Consider the following 23,882-nt stretch of genomic DNA (forward strand, 5'->3'; position numbering starts at 1 on the left):
GGGCACACACTGTTACAATAAATAAATACAATAAACACATTATACAGCATACAAATCAATTCTAAATAGCCTCTAAGGAGAGACAGACAAAGCGTAAAAAGAGTGCAAAACCTGAACATAAAGGTACATAAAAGGGTGGTGGGGGTGGGGTGTAGTCTTGATTCTGGGGGGTCTGGGGGTGCTCCCCCAGAATATTTTTTTAAAGACCACGTCAAATTTTGTGTATTCTGGTGAATTTTAATGGGTATGAAGCCCTCTGAATCAAATAAAACTGACTTCAAACTGTTAAGTAAAAACACAGTATTGATTATGGGGGGTCTGGGGGATCTCCCCCAGAATTTTTTTTTTAAAAAGCAAGTCAAATTTTGTATATTCTGGTGAATTTTAATGAGTATGAAGCCCACTGAAACAAAGAAAGTCACTTCAATCTGTGAAGTATAAACACACTATTGATTATGGGGGGTCTGGGGGTCCTCCCCCAGAAATTTTTTAAAAGAGCAAGTCAAATTTTGTATATTCTGGTGAATTTTAATGGGTATGAAGTCTTCTGAAACAAAGAAAATGCACTTCAAACTGTCAAGTAAAAATTCTTTGTCTTCTGTAGTATTTTGATTTGTTCTAATCCGGTAAATGCACCAAATGGGTGCTGTGTCGCTGTACAGTCAATAAAATACGAAATTAGGGCCTAAAGCACCTGACGTTGTTCTGCTGTGCGCAAAGTAACGCTGTCACCAGTTTTGAAAACGCATGCGCACTGAGAAACTCAAAACTGGCTTATTCACATTTAATCTGTAAAATGCTCTCACTGAATCATATTTATCTAATAGATTACAATTTGTTCATGTAAATGGGGAATCTTCTTCACAGACTAAGGTTAATTATGGAGTTCCACAAGGTTCTGTGCTAGGACCAATTTTATTCACTTTATACATGCTTCCCTTAGGCAGTGTTATTAGACAGCATTGCTTAAATTATCATTGTTATGCAGATGATACCCAGCTTTATCTATCCATGAAGCCAGAAGACACACACCAATTAGCTAAACTGCAGGATACAGACATAAAGACACGGATGACCTCTAATTTCCTGCTTTTAAACTCAGATAAAACTGAAGTTATTGTACTTGGCCCCACAAATCTTAGAAACATGGTGTCTAACCAGATCCTTACTCTGGATGGCATTACCCTGACCTCTAGTAATACTGTGAGAAATCTTGGAGTCATTTTTGATCAGGATATGTCATTCAATGCGCATATTAAACAAATATGTAGGACTGCTTTTTTGCATTTGCGCAATATGTCTAAAATTAGAAAGGTCTTGTCTCAGAGTGATGCTGAAAAACTAATTCATGCATTTATTTCCTCTAGGGTGGACTATTGTAATTCATTATTATCAGGTTGTCCTAAAAGTTCCCTGAAAAGCCTTCAGTTAATTCAAAATGCTGCAGCTAGAGTACTGACGGGGACTAGAAGGAGAGAGCATATCTCACCCATATTGGCCTCTTCCTGTTAATTCTAGAATAGAATTTAAAATTCTTCTTCTTACTTATAAGGTTTTGAATAATCAGGTCCCATCTTATCTTAGGGACCTCGTAGTACCATATCACCCCAATAGAGCGCTTCGCTCTCAGACTGCAGGCTTACTTGTAGTTCCTAGGGTTTGTAAGAGTAGAATGGGAGGCAGAGCCTTCAGCTTTCAGGCTCCTCTCCTGTGGAACCAGCTCCCAATTCAGATCAGGGAGACAGACACCCTCTCTACTTTTAAGATTAGGCTTAAAACTTTCCTTTTTGCTAAAGCTTATAGTTAGGGCTGGATCAGGTGACCCTGAACCATCCCTTAGTTATGCTGTTATAGACTTAGACTGCTGGGGGGTTCCCATAATGCACTGAGTGTTTCTTTCTCTTTTTGCTCTGTATGCACCACTCTGCATTTAATCATTAGTGATCGATCTCTGCTCCCCTCCACATCATGTCTTTTTCCTGGTTCTCTCCTTCAGCCCCAACCAGTCCCAGCAAAAGACTGCCCCTCCCTGAGCCTGGTTCTGCTGGAGGTTTCTTCCTGTTAAAAGGGAGTTTTTCCTTCCCACTGTCGCCAAGTGCTTGCTCACAGGGGGTCGTTTTGACCGTTGGGGTTTTTACGTAATTATTGTATGGCCTTGCCTTACAATATAAAGCGCCTTGGGGTAACTGCTTGTTGTGATTTGGCGCTATATAAATAAAATTGATTGATTGATTGACTGACTCCTAAAACAAACTGGGGCTGCAACTAACAATTATTTTAATAATCAATTAATCATTTTTTTTGTTGTTGTTTGTTTTCTTGTTTTTTTTACTTACATGTGAGTTTTGCCAATATTTCTTAAAGTGAGTTATTATTAAAAGGCCTTTATCATGCAACATCAACATTTGACCTTGTAATAAAGTTATGATGTTATATTCTCATCAAAAACATACCTGGAGTAATGTTTTGTTTTATTTTGAGAGATTTCCATCAGGTTTCATCCGATAATGAGCATTTTTAGATCTCAACCACTGACAACATATTACAGCAAGTCTACAAAAGTATTTTAAAGGCCTGACTAAAGTGTAATATGTGATCTTTAATAAGATATTTTCATGAAAAAGACACAAATGTGCAATTTGCTGCATTTTATTTTTTTGTGTAAAAACACAGCTTAGATGTGGTTTGACCGAAACAAATTGTCATTAAACTTAACCAGTTGTAGATAATTCTCGTTTTACATTACTTAGTCCAGATTTCATTTTATTTTATTTTACCTTATGTTTATATTAGTTGTGCATATACTCTGAATAATTTACCATTAAATTTCACGACCTTTCATTTGGCTAAAAATTACTCGCACCATGGAAAGCACCTTTTTGCAGTTGCACTCAAATCTCGTTGTAATGGAAATTACAATGACAATAAAGGCAATTCTGATTCTGATTCTTCTGATTATTATTATTATTAATATATAAATAAAAATAAATAAATTATAATTCGTAATACATTTGACTATTTTACAACAACAAACACTAAGGCATTATTTATTATACAGAAAACATGCACACAAACTGTGCTGAGATGCGAACTGCTTAATGCTAACTTTATCATTGAAAACGCCATAGACATGCTAACGCGTTAGCATCGGTCCCGTTTTTAAGTTATAAAATACATCTATCAACTGTTTTATAAGACCATAACAGGTCGGTTTAATATAAAAAAGGTAAATATTACTCACAGACATATGCTCTTTAGGGTTTTAGCGGGGGGAAATTAAGATAAAGCGACAAACCGTCGGATCATTGCTTCATTGGTTCAAAGCAAAGCCATGCCTCGCTCTACTTGGGGAGTGTCTGCCAATGTTCCCACAAAGACAGAGAGGAGAAGGACCATGGCTCATAGCAAGCAGTAAACAGAGCGGAGAGGAGTGAAAATTCGCACAGTCCCTTCCTCCGCAGTCCACACTGACATTGCTGCTGTTTTGATTAGCGCAGAATGGGATGTTGCTTTGACAGTGAGACTATCATATTTTGGCCCCAAAACACGCATGACACCACGTGCGCACGCGTATGTGTGGTTAAATTTTCCAAATGACGGAAATCCGTCGCGGTGATGGAGAACTTTAACCCATGCAATAGTTACACTTTGTTTTTCTATGTTTTAAATTCTGTTTGCCTACTCTGGCTGTTGTATGAACAGAATGTGTGGTGAGTAAAAAAAAAAAAAAACTAAAAAAACCCCCCTAAAAAATCAAAAACAAACTAATACTTTGCATTTTTGTTCCCCACGTATGCCTGGAGTCTGTTTCTGGGGATGGCACGAGATACACACATGAATAAAATCTTCTTACCTGTCAATCAGATAGCACTTTCTATATAAGTGAAGAGGTTTTTCTGTGGGGTTTCGTTCCCCCCTGTTAACAGACTATGTGAACATCTGTGACATGGTGAGGTGAGGGGTGGGAACAGCTCCCCCCACCTCCTTGGAGAGTCAAGATCCTCTTTTGAAGACATTTTTAGACATTTTGCACATATGACTACTACTACTACGACGACTATGACTACCAACATCACCAATAATAATAATAATATGAGCGAAACAGCGTGCAGCGGGGCGAAGCTCATTCATGGTACAGGGCGTCCAAAACAGTAAGTACCAAAATTCAAGTCCACAGTAAAACAGGAAATGTTCAAATGTCAAACACTTCCTGGATTGACAAACGAGATTCCATGGAATCTCGCGGGAAGTCAGTGGCAAGCTGACACTCAAACAGGAAGTGCCAAATTCCTAGTCACAGTGAAACAGGAAACATCCAGTGTTGAACACTTCCTGGCATGGGTGGAGCTAGAGCAGAGGCAGGGTTTCACTGGACTCCCCTGAAATCTATAGTAGAGAAGCTTGAATCTTCGACTGGACTGGGTTGCTTGATGCAAGGACGTTTCGCTTCAAATCGCAGAAGCTTCCTCACCTAAAATTCTTGCTCTGGTAGTCTGACTTCTGTCTTGACCCTTGTAGAGAAGAACAAACAGAAGCCACAAAAGCTGGAGTTTTAAACATAACCAGACCCCTCCTACCGAGAGGCAGACTGCTACTGGCTAGTGACTAAACAGTTGCTTTAATTAGCACCTATTGTGCTGTAGTTAGCACCCTCCTAATGACAGGGTAGCTGTCCCTCCTAACGATGGAACTGACGCCTCTCCTGACGGCTGTCCTGATGACGTGAATGACTCATTACCATGAACAAAAGACTGAAACTGCTTTGACCTGAGTACCCCATTGTAAACAGGAGACAAAGCATGTCTCAGAACCCCTCCCCGGTTAATGCTGGGTTTCAGCTGTTTCACATACAATGCCTCCTTCAACCCTCTCTCAAACAATTTCTTCCTTGTCCTCAAACATGTGGTTAGTGTCTTTAAGGTGGAGATGAACTGCAGACTGAGATCCACTGGCGCCCTCTCTGCGGTGCTGGTATAGCCTTTTGTGTAACGGCTGCTTAGTCTCACCTATGTAGTGTTTGTTGCAGTTTTCCTGACATCTGATAGAATACACTACATTGCTCTGTTTGTAACTAGGGATCCTGTCCTTAGGGTGAACTAATTTCTGTCTTAAGGTGTTAACAGGTTTAAAGTAAACTGAGATTTTGTGCTATCTGAAGATCCTCTGTAGTTCCCTGAAATCTGATTGGACACAGATGATTGACATGTCACGGCACCACACATCTGGTTGAAAGACCTGCATTTTCAAATCAGTGAGTCACATTGACTGCTAGGTTCCTCCTGTCCAGTAGTTTGTGCTGTGTCCCACAAAGAGTTCTAATCGACCTTAGTAAAAGAAAAATGTTTGCGTCAGATTTGAACTGAACACGTTGTTTGAGCTATGGACTTCTAATCACACCAAACTTATATTGGTGAGTAAACGACAGTATTTTATGCCAGAAATGAGGTCCAGGTTAAAAGCAGCATTTCTCCTTTAATTCGGGTTGCCTTATATACACATGTTTAAGCTAACAGACAGCAGCTGGTTCATGCTCTATTGGCTTATTAGTGCAGCAGATAACTGAAACAATCCTCAAATGGTGATACAAGCATCAAATTCAGCACAAATACAGCTGGAGCTAAATTAATGGAGCAACCTTAACTTTTGACCCCTGTACAAACTGAAACTGACCTTAGTCACCATTCTTGCTGCTTTTACCTCATAACTGGCTGTCCAAACTATACTTTTATTTTGATCTTTATGATCAGACAAGTAATGTGGTGTAGTTTTCAATATGATGGTGGCATCTTTTAATTTTGACCCTGTATAATTCTTCAATTGACCCATACCTGGCTGCCTATTGAATATTCAAGTGGCCAAAATCAGTTTTTTTTAAAGAGTTAATGTCTATGGCTTATTTGTGCAAAATCTGATGTTCGTATCACCATTTGCAGGATTCCACTCTAAATATTCTTTTATCTGCTGCACTATACAGTGGGGCCAAAAAGTATTTAGTCAGTCCCTGATTGTGCAATTTCTCCTACTTAGAAAGATGAGAGAGGTCTATAATTTTCATCGTAGGTACACTTCAACTGTGAGAGACAAAATGAGAAAAAAAATCCAGGAAATCACATTATAGGATGTTTAAAGTATTTGTTTGTAAATTATGATGGAAAATAAGTATTTGGTCACCCACAAACAAGCAAGATTTCTGGCTCTCACAGACCTGTAAGTTCTTCTTTAAGAAGCTCTTCTGTGCGCCGCCTGTTTTAATGGCACCTGTTTGAACTTGTTATCTGTATAAAAGACACCTATCCACAGCCTCAAACAGTCAGACTCCAAACTCAACCATGGCCAAGACCAAAGAGCTGTCGAAGGACACCACGAAGAAAATTGTAGATGTGCACCAGGCTAGGAAGAGTGAATCTACAACAGTCAAGCAGGTTGGTGTGAATAAATCAACTGTGGAAGCAATTATAAGAAAATGGAAGACATACAAGACCATTGATAATCTCCCTGGATCTGGGGCTCCACGCAAGATGTCATCCCGTGGGGTCAAAATGATCATGAGAACGGTGAACACAAATCCCAGACTACACGGAGGGACCTGATGAATGACCTGTAGAGAGCTGGGACCAAAGTAACAAAGGTTCACTACGCAGAGAGGGACTCAAATCCTGCAGGCCAGGCGTGTCCAGGCCCGTCTGAAGTTTGCCAGAGAGCATATGGACGATCCAGAAGAGGATTGGGAGAATATCATGTGGTCAGATGAAACCAAAATAGAACTTTTGAGTAAAACTCAACTTGTCGTGTTTGGAGGAAGACGAATGCTGAGTTGCATCCTAAGAACACCATACCTACTGTGAAGCATGGGGCTGGAAACATCATGCTTTGGGGCTGTTTTTCTGCAAAGGGTACAGAACGACTGATCTGTATTAAGGGAAGAATGAACGAGGTCATATATCATGAGATTTTAAGCCAAAACCTCCTTCCTTCAGTGAGAGCATTGAAGATGCAACATGGCTGGGTTTTCCAGCATGACAATGATCCCAAACACACCGCTCAGGCAACGAAGGAGTGACTCCCTTAAAAAGCATTTCAAGGACCTGGAGTGGCCTAACAAGTCTCCAGACCTCAACCCCATAGAAAATTTGTTGAAGGAGTTGAAATTCCATGTTGCCCAGCAACAGCTCCAAAACATCCCTGGCTCTGGATGAGATCTGCATGGAGGAATGGGCCAAAATACCAGCTACAATATGTGCAAACCTGGTGAAGACTTACAGGAAACGTTTGACCTCTGTCATTGCCAACAAAGATTATGTTACAAAGTATTGAGTTGAACTTTTGTTGTTGACCAAATACTTATTTTCCACCATAATTTACAAATAAATTCTTTAAAAAACCTACAATGTGATTTCCTGGATTTTTTTTTTTTTTTTCTGATGTTGTCTCTCATAGTTGGCGTGTACCTATGATGAAAATTACAGACCTCTCTCATCTTCTTCAGTCAGAGACTGACTAAATACTTTTTACCTCACTGTGTATGGGATGTAAGATGCTGCTCCTCAGTGTTTCTCAATTGCCCTCAAAAGTATTGGAACACTTGGTATTTCACACATTTTAATGTTTATTCCATTTTAAATACATTTATTTTTTCTAAAATTATCTTCCTTAACTCAAAAAAAAAGCAAATCTCTACAACTTGATATAAATTAATTAAAAATATAAAATCCAGCTTCCTGATGAAGTGGTGTAGAGGAGGATTTTCTTAAAAAGAAAACCCAGTAGTTCAGCTACAATTTGACAGAAAGTACATTTGAGATGAAACCCTAGATTTGATGTTTTGGTGAACGAAACTTTTGCATTTCTTCATAATTGATGTAAATAAAGTCCAAGACATATTCACTGACTTAGAAATGTTCATGTTTCCATCCCCTGTCTTGTCTAAAGAAAACTGGCAATAAAACTGATTATTATTTAAGTTTTATCAAGTTTTAGAGATTTGCTTTCAGTTTGAGTTTGGGGAAGATAATTTTAGAAATTTTTGTTCTTTATTTTTGTTTTTCTTGTATTTAAAATGGCATACACAAATTAAATTGTGTGACATTCCAAGTGTTACAATACTGTGACGAGCGGTGTGGAAGAATGAGATGCTTGGAGCTTTTCGGACTCTGCCGCAAGGAGGTGCTGTTTTAGTTTTAAACCTCACAACATGGGAAATGGTGGAGAACATCAAACGTAATACACTTTGAACTTATGGTGACAACAGAACACTTAGCTAAACTTGACTAACCCAATTTGGACAACTAAACACACGAAATCAATAACTCCAACCACACAATTAAACTAACATGAAAGACAATAACAGCGATGAAGAACTACCAAACCCCGTACTCCCATGATGCACTGCGGCATTACAGTTTTCAGATTTAGCGACCGGCCCGGCGATTTTTACATTGCCCCCACCTGAGGGAGCAGTCATCCTCAGCGACCCCATCACCCAATACAAAATCCCGTAAGTGTCCAGACCACCTATGCCGTTGAGCGGGCCAGCCAGGTCTGTCCATAATCGTGTCTGGTGGGGGTCACATTGGTCAGGGCATGGAGTGCTGCCATCACCCTCCAGTACACCCACACTTTGTCCCCTGGTGCGAAGGCCCGTCTGGTGCACGGGTGTCGTAGGCTCTCTTCTGCCGGATTCCGGAGTTTGCTTGGACCTGGTGGGTGTAGTCATGCACTACGTGCAGACGCTCCCTCAGCCTGCGAAAGTAGTTCACCTCCTTCCCCCCTGCAACCTCAGGTTCCAGTGGGGCACCAAACACCAGATCCACCGGTGTTCGGAGCTCTCTCCCAAACATGAGCGCAGCAGGCGTACACTGGCTGGATTCCTGGACAGCGGACCGGTAAGACCATAAGACCAGGAGCAAGTGGCAATCCCAGTCCATCTGATGTTGACTGGTGAGAATGCCAAGCTGGGTGGCTAAGGTGCGGCTGAACCACTCCACCAACCCGTCACTTTGCAGGTGGAGTGGAGTTGTCCTTGTTTTTCTCACCCCTAACCTCTGGCAGACCTCGCCGAAAACTTGGGACTCAATGTTCCGTCCCTGGTAGCTGTGGAGCTCGACAGGAACCCCAAAATGAGTGAACATTTCTTCCCCCAGCTATGCTGCCGTGGTAGTGGCACTCTGATTTGGGACCGCATATGCCTCTGGCCACTTTATGAAGTAGTCCATGGCCACCAAAATATATCGGTTGCCAATCAGTGACCGGAAAGGGCCCAAGAATGTCCACTCCTACCCTCTCCATCAGGGCCCCCACCAAGTACTGTTGCAATGGGGCATGGGAGCGCTGGGTCAGGCATCACAGCAGTGTACGTGCAACTCCACATCTCATCAACAACCAGGCCAATAAAACTTGCCCTGAAGGCGGTGGAGCATTTTGGCATCCCGTAGTGTCCTGTTCCCACTGAGCCATGGACAACTTGGAGAACTTGGGGATGCAGGGCCTGGGGGACTGGCAGCTGCAGGAGGTGATTCCCTCTCCCGGGTGCCTGCCACCTCTGATACATCACTCCATTATGGACTTCAAAGGTGCCCCACTGGGAGTGATAAGCTTTCACTTCAGGTGCCAGGGCTGACACCTCTGCCCACTCAGGGCGCTGCCCTGCCTCCAACCAGCCCCTCACCAGTGCTAGGGTCACATCCACCTACCACCCACATTGCTGGCATCTGTGTCCACAATGAATGGCAGCTGAGCATTGGGGTATGTCAAGACCAGAGCTTCAGTGAGGGCTGTTTTGAGTTGGGTGTAGGCTGCTGCACAGTTGTCATCCCAGCGGAATGGCTGGTCCTTGTTGGTGAGGCAGTGTAGTGGACTGGCAATGGTGGCAAAGTCTCAAACAAACCGCCGGTAGTACAAAGCCAGTCCCAGGAAGCTCCGCACCTCGCTGACATTTGTGTTGTGTTCCTGACTATGGGGTAATGTAATGCAGTACCCCTGAAAATATGAGGAAATAATCACAAGAGTTATTTTGAGTTGTTTCTCTCACGCAGAGGTTTATTGCAATCAATATGACCAACTGTTATTTATTACAAATTACAAAACTTTTAGAAAAAATGAAGAGTAATGTACTTTTAACCAACTCTTAACTGTATTTATATTCCTCTGAAGGCTTTTATGTAATTGTGTATTTATTACAAACCATTTTAACCTTTTAGGCACTTTACTATTTTTAACTATTTCTATTCCCTACTGTTTTTAATATGATATCACCTTATGAGTTATCATTATTTATTGGCAGAGAGCTAATCACTATTTATTGGTACTGAGCGTAGTATTAAAGGTGTGCTACCCTTCTAACCTATCACATTTGCAGGTGCTGGCCAATCTCGGACTGCAACCACTTTTGCTGGGTTTGTAGCAACACCTTGAGCACTGACAACATGGCCCAGGAACTCCACCTCCCACAACCTGGCCTGGCGGATGGCAGCGAAGACCTCACCCAGGTTCAACAGAGCTGTGTCAAAGTCAGTGGCATGCACCATTAGGTCATCAAGGTACACCACACAACGACTCCGTTGCACACTGGCCAGCATCCTCTCCATCAGTTGCTCAGATGTAGCCGGTGCATTGCAGAGCCCAAACAGCATGACGCGGAACTGCCACAGCCCTTGTCCAAGGGTGAAGGCAGTCTTGGGCCTCGCCTCTGGTGCCAGTTCTACCTGCCAGTAGCCACTGTGGAGATCCAGGGAGCTGAACCAGCTGGAACCAGCAATGTAGTCAAGGGCGTCATCGATCCAAGGGAGTGGATAGGAGTCCTTCTTGGTGACTGCATTGAGGTGACGGTAGTCCACACAAAACCGCCAGGTGCCATTTTTCTTCCTCACCAGTACAACTGGGGCTGCCCATGGGCTGTCTGAAGGCTCAATCACCACCAGCAGCGAGCATCTTGCTGATCTTTTCCTCCGCCACCTGTCGTTTGGAAAGGGCCAGACGATGGGGGCGCAGACGGATGGGCATTACCAGTGTCAATGGTGTGCTGGACCAGTCGAGTCTGCTTGCAGTCCTCGTCTCTGGCAGCAAAAATGTCCCCATAGTCATTGAGAAGACATTTCAGCTGGTGGCACTGGCCCGGGGTCAAGGCTATCGATGCTGCATTGCCATAGCTGGTGTATAGCCCCGGTTGTCTCAGCAGATGCAGTGACTGTTGGCTGTGTCATGCCGCTGGTATCGAGTGTTGGATCATGGGGTCTTCGTACCTGCTTGGCTGTGGCTGACTGACAGTGTCAGTATGGCCTGTTCTCCACCCTCTGCCCAGACTGGAGCTCCACAGTCTCCCCACCCAGGGTGACAGTCCTCCACAGCACATCACCTCGGGCTCCTCAGCGGTTCAGCAGGTCCAGGCCGATGATACACATGTCCTGGATATTGGCGAGCCAGAACTCGTGCACCACCTCCTGGTCTCCAGCTTTGACTGTCAGTAGCCTCCTTCCTCCCATGCTAACTTTTTCTCCAATTACCATCATCAGCTGGGTGTTGGTAGGGGCGCAAGACATGGAAGGCAGGTTGGATGTGTCAGAGAGGGTGCCTGGTCTCACCAAGGAGATGATGGAACCTGTGTCTATCAGGGCCTGGCAGGTTTGGCCCTCCAGTTGGCAGTTCAGGTACAATCCTTTATCCTGGCCACAACGGCCAGGATAAAGCGTGCATCTGCCTTGGAGGGGGGATGGAGGCTGGAGTGGTGGTCCCCTCACTGGGCCACTCTACGGTAGTTTCCTACTGCCTTGGTTTTTGGGGCAGGGGCTGGGCAGTTTCGTGCAATGTGACCAGGCTCATCACACCGGAAGCAGCGATCAGCTGAGGGGCCTGCCACGGGGAGCGTGGAGGTCTTCTCTGGGACTGTAGTGGCGGTGGCATGCCTTGGTAGACCTCTCCAGTCTCCTCTTCCTCATCGCAGTCTGCCATTCTGACAAGTGGTCATGGAGCAGGTGCCCTTGCTGTCTGTGTAGGTCGAGTGGCAAGCACCACCTCAACCTGTTCAGCTTCATGCAGTGCCTCGGTGAAGGACTGAGGCATACCCAGCTGGACATGCTGCTGCAGCTTCTCAGGTGTACGTCCACGTCCACGTCAGTGGCATGCACCAGGAGGTCATCAAGGTACACCACACAACGACTCTGGGGCACATTGGCCAGCACCCTCACCATCAGTAGCTCAAATGTAGCCGGTGCATTGCAGAGCCCAAACGGCATGACGCGGAACTGCCACAGCCCTTGTCCAAGGGTGAAGGCAGTCTTGCGCCTCGCCTCTGGGGCCAGTTCTACCTGTCAGTAGCCACTGCGGAGATCAAGGGAGTGGATAGGAGTCCTTCTTGGTGACTGCATTGAGGCGACAGTAGTCCACACAAAACCACTGGGTGCCATTTTTCTTCCTCACCAGTACAACTGGGGCTGCCCATGGGCTGTCTGAAGGCTCAATCATCCCAGCAGCAAGCAGCGAGCATCTCGCTGATCTTTTCCTCTGCCACCTGTCGTTTGGAAAGGGCCAGATGATGGGGGTGCAGATGGATGGCCATTACCAGTGCCAATGGTGTGCTGGACCAGTCCAGTCTGCTTGCAGTCCTCGTCTCTGGCAGCGAATATGTCCACGTAGTCATCGAGGATATAATGTGAAAATTCAGTTAAGATATATCTTCTATTATACATTCCAAATCTAAGGTGTAATTCTACTAGTGTTTACTAAGGTACACCGAAATATCTTTAAAAAAAAAAAAGAGTAGAGCCACTTATGTGCCTGGTCTTGAGAACCAGGGATGGTAGGTTGAAAAGATTTTTTATCCCATGGGAACTCTCTACCCACCTAAGAGGCTCAAGAATATGGACAGCATGTATATACATGACATTTACATGACAATTTATATGATAATATTGAGATATGATAATTTTGCCATATTGTACCACCCTACTGTCAACTCACTGAAAACTTACTTTACATCTACATCTACATTTACATCTACATTAAAAAAATGCATAAAGTGGCAGGGGGATAAGAGGGCTGTAATTGGTGGGTCAGTTGAAAAGCAAAATAAGCAAAATGCTTAAAAAGGTGGGGAGTATGGGGAGCAGAGCTCCTCCAGAAGATGAAAGGAAAAATAAGGAAAATGCTTAAAAAGGCGGAGTGTCTAGGGGAGCTCTGCTCCCCCAGAAGCTGAAAGGTTTTAGTCATGCTAATGCTCCCAATAACCATTTTACTGAAAAAGTCTGAAGGACATAAAGGACTTGGTTAGATGGCGAGGAGCTTTTCCAGGCATGTGAGAGGCAAATAAAGAAAAATGCTTAAAAATGCAGGGGGTCTAGGGGGGCAGAGCTCCCCCAGAAGCTGAAAGGTTTTTGCCATGCTAATGCTCCCCTGAAGCATTTACTCAAAATAAAGTCTGATAGACCTAAATGACATGGTGAGATGTTAATGAGCATATGTCCACGACATATGCTCGACATATAATATACCTTAACATCTAAAACATTCAATCTACATTATGCCGAGTGTCCAAGTTTTTATTCCCACAGTTCTGGGCCCAGTGAAATTGAGGAATTGCATAAAAAAATCAGTTTACTTAACTTTGAAATAATGAAACAGAAAGGAATATGTTTTGTGTGAGAAACAAGAAAAATGCATACATAAATGCAAAATGCACACGGAAGTGAATTAACTATGTGAAGTTTTAATGCAAAATGTAAGATGAGAACACAAACAATTTGAAAATTTTCAGGCAAAACAAAAATAGTGAAATAAAGCTAGTAAAGTACGAAAGTAAATATTGCATGAGTAGCTCTAACCATTTTCATTTTTGTAACAGTAGCTCTCTCTCTCTCTCTCTCTCTCTCTATATATATATATATATATATATACACAGTGAGGAAAATAAGTATTTGAACACCCTACGATTTTGCAAGTTCTCCCACTTAGAAAACATGGAGGGCTCTGAAATTTTCATTTTAGGTGTATGTCCACTGTGAGAGACATAATCTAAAAAAAAAAAAAAAAAAAAAATCCAGAAATCACAATGTATGATTTTTTTAAATAATTTATTTTTATGTTACTGCTGCAAATAAGTATTTCAGCACCTGTGAAAATCAATTTTAATATTTTGTACAGTAGCCTTTGTTTGCAATTACAGAGGTCAAACGTTTCCTGTAGTTTTTCACACACTGCAGCAGGGATTTTGGTCCACTCCTCCATACAGATCTTCTCCAAATCTTTCAGGTTTGGAGTTTCAGCTCCCTCCAAAGATTTTCTATTCAGTTCAGGTCTGGAGACTGGCCAGGCCACTCCAGGACCTTGAAATGCTTCTTATGGAGCCCCTCCTTAGTTGCCCTGCCTGTGTGTTTTGGGTCATTGTCATGCTGGAAGAACCAGCCATGACCCATCTTCAATGCTCTTACTGAGGGAAGGAGGTTGTTTGCCAAAATCTCACAATACATGACCCCATCCATCCTCCCTTCAATACGGTGCAGTCGTCCTGTCCCCTTTGCAGAAGAGCACCCCCCCGAGTATGATGCTTCCATCCCCATGCTTCACGGTTGGGATGGTTTTCTTGGGGTTGTTCTCATCCTCTAAACATGGTAAGTGGAGTTGATTCCAAAAAGCTCTATTCTGGTCTCATCTGACCACATGACCTTCTCCCTCTGGAGGCATGGGAGAACTTCAAACGGGCCTGGACATGTACTGGTTTGAACAGGGGGACCTTACTGCGCTGCAGGATTTTAAACCATGATAGCATCATGTGTTACTAATGTAATCTTTGCGACTGTGGTCCCAGTTCTCTTCAGGTCATTGACCAGGTCCTTCTGTATAGTTCTGAACTTTCTCACACTCATCCTTACCCCACAAAGTGAGATCTTGCATGGAATCCCAGACTGAGGGTGATTGACAGTCATCTTGTGTTTCTTCCACTTTCTAATAAATAATCATAACAGTTGTTGTCTTCTACCAAGCTGCTTGCCTGTTGTCCTGTAGTCCATCCCAGCCTTGTGCAGTTCTACAGTTTTGTCCCTGGTGTCCATAGACAGCTCTTTGGTCTTGGCTATGGTGGACAGGTTGGAGTGTGATTGATTGAGTGTGTGAACAGGTGTCTTTTATACAGGTAACAAGTTCAAACAGGTGCAATTAATACAGGTAAAGAGTGCAGAATAAGAGGGCTTCTTAAAGAAAAATTAACAGGTCTGTGTGAGCCAGAATTCTTGCTGGTTGGTAGGGGATCAAATACTTATTTGCAGCAGTAACATACAAAAAAATTGTTAAAAAATCATACATTGTGATTTCTGGATTTTTTTTTTTTTTTTTTAGATTATGTCTCTCACAGTGGACATGCACCTAAGATGAAAATTTCAGACCCCTCCATGATTTCTAAGTGGGAGAACTTGCACAATCAGGGACTGACTAAATACTTTTTGGCCCCACTGTATAGTGCGGCAGATAAGAGAATATTTAGAGTGGAATCCTGCAAATGGTGATACGAGCATCAAATTTGGCACAAATAAGCCATAGACATTAACTCTTTAAAAAAATGTTATATATATATATAAACTGAAAACAAGCTGACATGATGCATGCAGACAAACCAGTGACTTAAACATTCATCATGCTTTTCTGCTGTCTAAAATCTGGCCTGGCGCCTCTCCTCCACACGCTAATTGAAGCTGTGCATGACTCCAATGCCACAGAGAGTCCATGTTACCCATCTGATGCATAATCAATAGGACAAGCACTCTCCAAATAGGGTTTTAACTTTTATTGAGCTTGCTGAAGAATGAATGCCCTGTTCTGTATCCGTGCACAGCTCTGCTCGCTGAGACATAACTGCATTCTGTCTGGGATTCCAGGCTTTTTGTGTGTTGACTGCTGACTGTAATGAAAACAGCGAATACGAGAAGGTAGCATGAATCAAAACATGACAGACGTCTGAAAACTGAGAAATCAATCTGCTGGGGCTTTAAACCCAACAGACATCCTCAAGGAGAAATGACTGATTAAAAATGGACCCAAACTATTTATTCCCATTTCAATCATTTATTCATTTGGTGCAGGGGGGCATCAGGATTAGTTGGTTTACATTTTGTATTGTGTGCCTGAATTTAATGAAAATATTAAAGATGGGAAAGAAGTAAGTCTTATGCAGGCCCAGAGGCCTACTGGTGCTGGCGCTTAACACCGGATTCCATTAAAAGAAGGAACTTTTTGTAATTTTCTTTAAGGTTTGGAGAAACATTGAAATAAATTAAACATACACCAACAAGAAATGTACAAATGTAACTGGCGGCAAGCAGGCAAAACATTATAGAATGTTTTGTTCATCTTACACTCAGGGCAAATCAGTGCTCAGTGCAGCAAAACTATCACGACTAATTTGTAACATTTTCATGCCCACCAACCATACTGGTGTGAAAATGAGATGTGTGAGCAACATTTTGGACATGGACATATCCATTTCTTTTTTTGGAGCCTTCTCTTAGGGTCCTTTCACAGATAGTGTGGAATTTGGTCGATTATGGCGAAACAGTTCAAAATTATCACACCACAAAACATCAGCCAACGGGCAGGTGTGCACGAACTCTCGCACTGGGATCGTGCACACCATTGTCTTTCGAGCAGGAACACAGTGCCAGGTGCAGCACATCACGCCACTTATGTGAAATAAATAAAAAATAAAAACCAGGTGGCACCTGTGGGACCACATCGCACCGCTTATGTGGGGGAGAAGAAGAAAAAAAAAGGAAAGAAAACAAAACAAACCACCCACATGATTTGTACCTGCACTTTACTGATTACCAGTCTGACATTTTACCAAGTGAGCTATCATCACTGTCCTACAAAAGGTGCTGAAAACTCCCTCACATCAGGAAGCACATGGACACATTTAAAAACTAAATAAAAACGACACACCATATACAAACATCGCATTGTATTAAATACCTCTTATCAAGCGGGCAATACAAGTATGATCTGTCTGTTCATGCTCACTTGCTGCAGCTTCTCGCCACAGTGATTATGTTTTTATTTTTGTCCACTTGATGATAGCAAACAGACACAAGTGCATCACAGTGGTCAGCTGTTATTCCATGTCCATCCAAACACAGTACTGTCCAGCTGGGATGTCCAGAATGACAGATCTCCACAGCTGCTTCTGTCATAGCCACACCTGTCAGTTTTTAGCGCACACACCAAAGCCACACTTAGACAAATTTCACTGCAACACGACTATAGCTGTCTGCAGCCTGTTGTCATGCCAAGAGTGTGACTGGCCACACATTTTCTAAGTGCCATGGGAGCGGTGTTAGATGTTTGTGCATGTCAGTTGGAATTTGGCCGACACCTGCTGCGAGAGGGTTCGATGGTTTCAGCCGCTGGTGTGTGCAAATAGTCATAGCAACAGGTGTACGAGGCGTTAGAGGCAACTACGACATTACACAGTTTGCATACGATTCCTGCTTCGTGCGCATTTAATGCGCAATTCAACCAACTCCGCACTGTGTGTGAAGGGGCCCTTATGGAAACCCAACATGAATGAATCTTTGGTCTAAAAGTCACCAGAACCTCAGGATCACTGCTGAGGAACCAAGGCTTTCAACCAGTTCACAGAATGAAAATGAAAACTAGAAACATTTGGTGTTTTACTAGGAACAATAATGAAACCATAAGCTATATATATATTTTTTTTTATGTTCTGGAGCAGAATAGTTTGTTAAAAATAATGGTGAATACTGTTATTTTTTTTTCATTCTTGAAAAGGTTTATGTTTGCAATGACCTGCGGCCTCATGCGCAAAGACTTGTGTGGATTAACTACTGAAACATGGCGCATGCCAAAAACCAGAATCTGCTGTAAGAACAAACATATCCAGAGTATCAAAGTGTGCATACGCATGGATCCAAGCATGCTTCATTCATTCAGTTAACCTGGAATTGAGTGCACAAGCAGAAGTACCAAACTTCTCTCTGTCCACACCCCCATGTATGTAAACAGGCCCTAGACCTGAGATTCCATTCTCTGATCATTCAACATGAACAAAGGGAAGAAAATAAATTTTACAGAGTGTGAGCTAGAGATACTAGTAAATTAAGTGGTGACTTGCAGGATAATTTATTTGGTAACCTGTCAACTGGAATAAATATGAAATGAAAATGAAGTGAGTGGGAGCGTGTGTGTGAGGTTACAAATGCTCTTGGCTCAGAACAGCACACAGACACACACACACACACACCAAAGTAAAAAATATGGTCAGACATAAAGTTGAAAGTTAAGTGGAGGATATCTGCCCATCACAACAACACGTGGGCTGGACAGGAGTGGACAAAAGAGAGGCCACGATAGTGGGTGACACATCTCTCACTGGATTGTTGGGAGCCCATGAAGGTGATACAGATCATCCCCAAGGTAACTGTTACTGGTCATACAATAGGCTGCTCACATTGCACATGGCTTGTGCATAACGAAGTCGCAATATTAAACACTTTGACCAATGTTTAATTACTTCTTTTTTGTTTCTGAATAGACAGTGAGCCAAGAGATGGCAAACTCCTCCACCAGCTTCACCAGCCGCACTGGCCACAACGTCTCCAAAGGCTCCACCACCTCCACCGGCTCCACCGCCTCCAGCAATTGCACGCAAGCTGCATGAAGTTGGCATTGGGCATCACACATTTCCACGGTCATTTCACTTTTGATACATCTGGACATTAACATGGAGAAGGACATATGCCACATTTTTGTGGCATATGTGCCCTGGTGAGGCTTGCTTCTTCCTGTTGTTCACTTGGAGAGCAAAGAGAAGTTTACCAGTATGACCAGCAGGCAGTCACAAAGCCTGTGCTGTTTTTCAGACTCATTTATCAAATGCAGCAAATGTTGTAGGCTATCAATCTTAAAAATGTTTGTTTTCTGCAATAATTGGATCTGTTTGCTCCCTTTGCTGGGCTGTGACCAACATTGACCCTCTGGTGTCCTGGGTATAATTGATCATTTTTGACTACTTTTGCTTTTATCTTCATAATTTACCTTAAACAACTGTTTGTTTGGTGTCATTTTTTTCAGCACAACCTCACCGTGTGACTTTACAGTTTTTCTTTCATACTGCATTAAAACAGTCAACCTAAATTCACCCAAAAACCTAAAATCCGATTAAAAAAATAAAAAAATTAAAAAAAATTGTTTTTTTATGTGAAAACCGCAAACATGTTTAACAAACCATTTTATAACATAGATTCAAATATAAATTGTAAATTTCAAAAACATATGAAAAATGTAGCATAGGCAAAGTTATATACAAGAATTTACATCCAAATTCAGGAAATGCTTCAGGGATTTTTCTGTTGCTATTTACAGGTAAATGTGTACTACATGCACAATACATGGACAATTTCAATGCACATCAGAAGCCCCCAAAAAATGTACAGATATTCCACCTCAATATCCATTTGAAATTTTCTGTGATTTCTTGTTTTTGCAGCATTTTTATTGGTGTTGGTGCAGACTGTCCTGACTGTGTTAGTGTCAAAATGAAGAAAAAAAAAAAAATAGAAAAAGGTCTTTTGGACTTGCGGGGGGGGGGGGGGGGCAGAGTCTCTACCTGGACTCCTGTGTTGTCCGCGCCTGGAGCCTGCTTACTGCTCGGGCAGTGTGTCTGCATCCTGCTCTGTGTTCCAGGAGTCAGCGCTGGGGCGGTGCGCTGCAACGTGTGCCAGTGGAGACCTGGATAAGTGTGGAAAGACAAGCACTCAGTCCAATCCATTATACAGAACTGTGCGCACATCATGGACCCACCTGCTCTCGCGTTCATCCAGACCAGAACAATAAAATCCACCTCATCATCAGACTGATCAATCTCTGGTTGAGAGCCTGAAGATGCACTCCGCGCTTCGATTGTCTTCATCCAGTTAAAAAAAAATTAAAATACATTCTGTGATGCCCAACCACTGGGGCCACGAGGCGCACATATGACACCACATCAATGACATTACATGCAATATTACAATGGACATGGGTACGGCGACCAGCGAGGTCATGTGTGACGTCCAGGTAGTCAGACCTCTGGACATACACACACACTGCACATCGCTGAGTGGACAGCTATACTGATGTGAGACTGGAGTTATTGGTGACATAGCTGACACCCAAATGTCCACAACAGCCATCCCCCCCCTCCCCCCACCAAATGGTGACATCCCAGAACAAAACAATATGTTATACTATATACAGAAAACCCAAGGAAATAAAATGCCCCCCCCCTCCACCCCCACATGGTGACATCCCAGGAAAAAAAAAATCAATATGTTACACTATGTACAAACCCCCCCCAAGGAAATAAAACCCTCACCCCCCTACAAGGTGGCATTCCAGAACAAAGTAATATTTTACACTATATACAGAAAACCCAAGGAAATACAACACCCACCCACTAGGTAGGGCTGGCTGCTGGGGCCAATGGTGGGTGCAGGGGCGTAGAGCATGGGGAAGGCAGCTGCTGGCGGCGGCTGCTGCTGCTACTGCTGGGTCACAGTTGGCGCTGCCTACTGCACTTGCACCTGGTACTTCTGCAACAGGCATGTCACCTCACTCTGATAGGCCAGCCAAATGGGGAGTGGGAACATATAGGTCACCTCCTTCATGTAGTCAGCAAAGCTGTCCTTCTGCCAAAGGGGTGACGGCCTCTCTGTGTCGGCCATCTGGTTGAGCAGTTGGTGTTGCAGCTGCATGATGGTGGTTATGGTAGCCTCAGTGCCATCAGCTATACTGGAGGGGGAACCAAGGGGGGTGTCAGTGTCTGACTGAGCAGCTGTGGAGGGATGGTGCTCCGTGCCGTCCTGCTCTGCATCAGAGGGGCCTGCCCTGGCCTGGATCTTGGCGTTAATCTGCAGGAGACACAATCATACTTACATATGTAGACAGATGTTGCGATGTCATGATCCACATGTACATGAGGTTGATGTCGTGACATGGGGAGTTTGGGAGAGCTGGACTGGGAGGCGCAGAAGGCCTCCAAATTCCCATGGAGGCGCCATTGGTGGCTCCTATGTCACTGTATGATGTTACTAATCCATATGCAATGATGACACACTGCTGTGAAAAGGGGGTGTAATTCTAGGCATGAAGGTGATTGAATATATATCATCAGGGCAGTGAGATTATCCATCCGTGTCAACGGCACATCGACTCCCCACACCGTGACAGTATGCGATCATTCCCACCAGGTACTGCTGCCGATCCACATGGGTGGAGGTACTGGATTGTCATTCCTACACGTATGTTGGCATGTCTGTTGAAATAATCAACGCTCACTATCACAACGCTCTTTTATTTGGAAATTGTCATGCACTTTAATCAATGGAGATGCTGCTCCACAACGTGTATTGTGCAAGAAGAAGGAGAGAGCATATCTCACCCATATTGGCCTCTCTTCATTGGCTTCCTGTTAATTCTAGAATAGAATTTAAAATTCTTCTTCTTACTTATAAGGTTTTGAATAATCAGGTCCCATCTTATCTTAGGGACCTCATAGTACAATATCACCCCAATAGAGCGCTTCGCTCTCAGACTGCAGGCTTACTTGTAGTTCCTAGGGTTTGTAAGAGTAGAATGGGAGGCAGAGCCTTCAGCTTTCAGGCTCCTCTCCTGTGGAACCAGCTCCCAATTCAGATCAGGGAGACAGACACCCTCTCTACTTTTAAGATTAGGCTTAAAACTTTCCTTTTTGCTAAAGCTTATAGTTAGGGCTGGATCAGGTGACCCTGAACCATCCTTTAGTTATGCTGCTATAGACGTAGACTGCTGGGGGGTTCCCATGATGCACTGTTTCTTTCTCTTTTTGCTCTGTATGCACCACTCTGCATTTAATCATTAGTGATCGATCTCTGCTCCCCTCCACAGCATGTCTTTTTCCTGGTTCTCTCCCTCAGCCCCAACCAGTCCCAGCAGAAGACTGCCCCTCCCTGAGCCTGGTTCTGCTGGAGGTTTCTTCCTGTTAAAAGGGAGTTTTTCCTTCCCACTGTAGCCAAGTGCTTGCTCACAGGGGGTCGTTTTGACCGTTGGGGTTTTACATAATTATTGTATGGCCTTGCCTTACAATATAAAGCGCCTTGGGGCAACTGTTTGTTGTGATTTGGCGCTATATAAAAAATTGATTGATTGATAGTCCTAAGCTTCACTAAAAGACCCAGAATTTAGGTAAAGTTGAGACTGCGGCCTTCTCCGTTTCCTAATAAAATTAATTAAAAGAGTAAAAAGCATAGAAACATACTATGCCAGTATGCTAGCCATATGAAAGGGAAAATAAGTGCGTCTTAAGTCTCGACTTGAAAGTCTTTACAGAGTCTGACTGTTTTATTGACACAGGGAGATCATTCCACAGAACAGGGGCATGATAAGAGAAAGCTCTGTGACCTGCACACTTCTTATTCACCCTAGGGACACTAAGTAGTCCTGCACCCTACGCCCAGGCCAGTACGTAAATGTTTAATTAGGTCTGCTAGGTAGGGAGGTGCCAGTCCATCAACAATTTTATGGACTAGTAGCAGAACCTTAAAATCTGATCTCACTGGGAAAGGAAGCCAGTGAAGGGATGCCAAAATGGGTGAAATGTGGTCGAACTTTCTGCTTCGTGTCAAAAGTCTGGCTGCAGCATTTTGAACCAATTGGAGAGCCCTAATGCTGGACTGCATAAACCAGAAAATAGAACATTACAGTAGTCCAATCTAGAAGAGATAAACGCATGGATCAGCTGCGTTTATCATCATTTGATTACCTTTATTTTATAGATCACTGTATGTCCTGTGTCTAATAGGGGTCATAAATGCAACATAACATATGTTCTATGTCTATACATTTGGATTAGTGACATATTACAGCAACGTAGTGGCCAACAACACCGCAGCCATGTGACATTGGAGGCCTCCAGTGCTGTTTTCAGGCCTACTGCACCTTTCACTTGAGGCTTATGGGGGACTGCACAAGACATGCACAAATGGGTTAACATAGTGACATAAATACATTGACATGGAGCCTTTTGTTGGTCTGGACAATGAGGTGAGGCCTCAGGAAGTTGATGTGCCGCAGGATCCAGGCGTCCCTCGCGGTCAGCTCACTTGATCCTGCAGTAGAGGGGGCCTGCTTCAGCTTGCCATACATCTTTCACGTCTTGAGGTGCACCACATCTTTGCTCATCTCCCTGACCTTGTTCTTCCCACAGTGTATCCTCCAGCCCCTCCCAGACATAGTGCAAGTGTTTTTATTTATTTATTTATTTATTTTCAGAGGCACTCCTGCTGTGGGGCCAGGAGCCAGTCCACCATCTCCTGCATCTGCTCCTCTGTGAAGTCAGTGATGACCAAGTCCCACTTCCTCTTTACCGGATATGTCACTGCTTCACCGGGATTGTCATCAGTGTTTGTGCTGCCGCTGTGGTGTGGTGCTGGCTCCAGGACCTGGATGGCTGTGGCTAGCAGGGATACAGAGGGGATGATGTGGATGCAGCTTCCAGCTGTGGTCACGGTGGTGTGACTTGTAGTTGCCCAGTTGCTGGCTCTGCTGGACCTTCCTGCAGTTCAGCTCGTCGGCCCTGTCCATGGCCATGGGTGGGGATGAGGTGCTTGACCTTGGCGGTCCTCTTTTTTCTTAAGGTGCGTTTACACATAACCAAGACGCATTACGAATGTCATTTTTCTGTCATTCATGACACATTCCTGACATTCTTAATGTGACTTAATGCATCTGAATAGGTTTCTTAATAGTGCGTGTTGCTGCGTGATATTCTTGATATTCGTGGAGCATGTTTTTGCCTGTCAAAAAATCTTCCACGAATGTCACACACCACCCTCATTTCGTCTCACGTCGTGGAGGTCGCAACTGAGCGTATT

The 23,882-nt window shown here is 43.5% G+C and overlaps 1 long non-coding RNA gene across 1 annotated transcript; it reads left to right on the plus strand.

The window, feature by feature from the left end:
* Positions 1–10,465: 10,465 nt before the first annotated feature.
* LOC117519642 lies at positions 10,466–12,267 on the plus strand. Its single transcript, XR_004563386.1, has 3 exons — positions 10,466–10,505; positions 11,638–11,642; positions 12,110–12,267. It is a non-coding gene; the product is annotated as an uncharacterized LOC117519642 (long non-coding RNA).
* Positions 12,268–23,882: the final 11,615 nt, after the last annotated feature.

The sequence above is a fragment of the Thalassophryne amazonica genome, chromosome 11, assembly GCF_902500255.1.
Source record: "Thalassophryne amazonica chromosome 11, fThaAma1.1, whole genome shotgun sequence".
Classification (NCBI taxonomy): Eukaryota; Metazoa; Chordata; class Actinopteri; order Batrachoidiformes; family Batrachoididae; genus Thalassophryne; species Thalassophryne amazonica.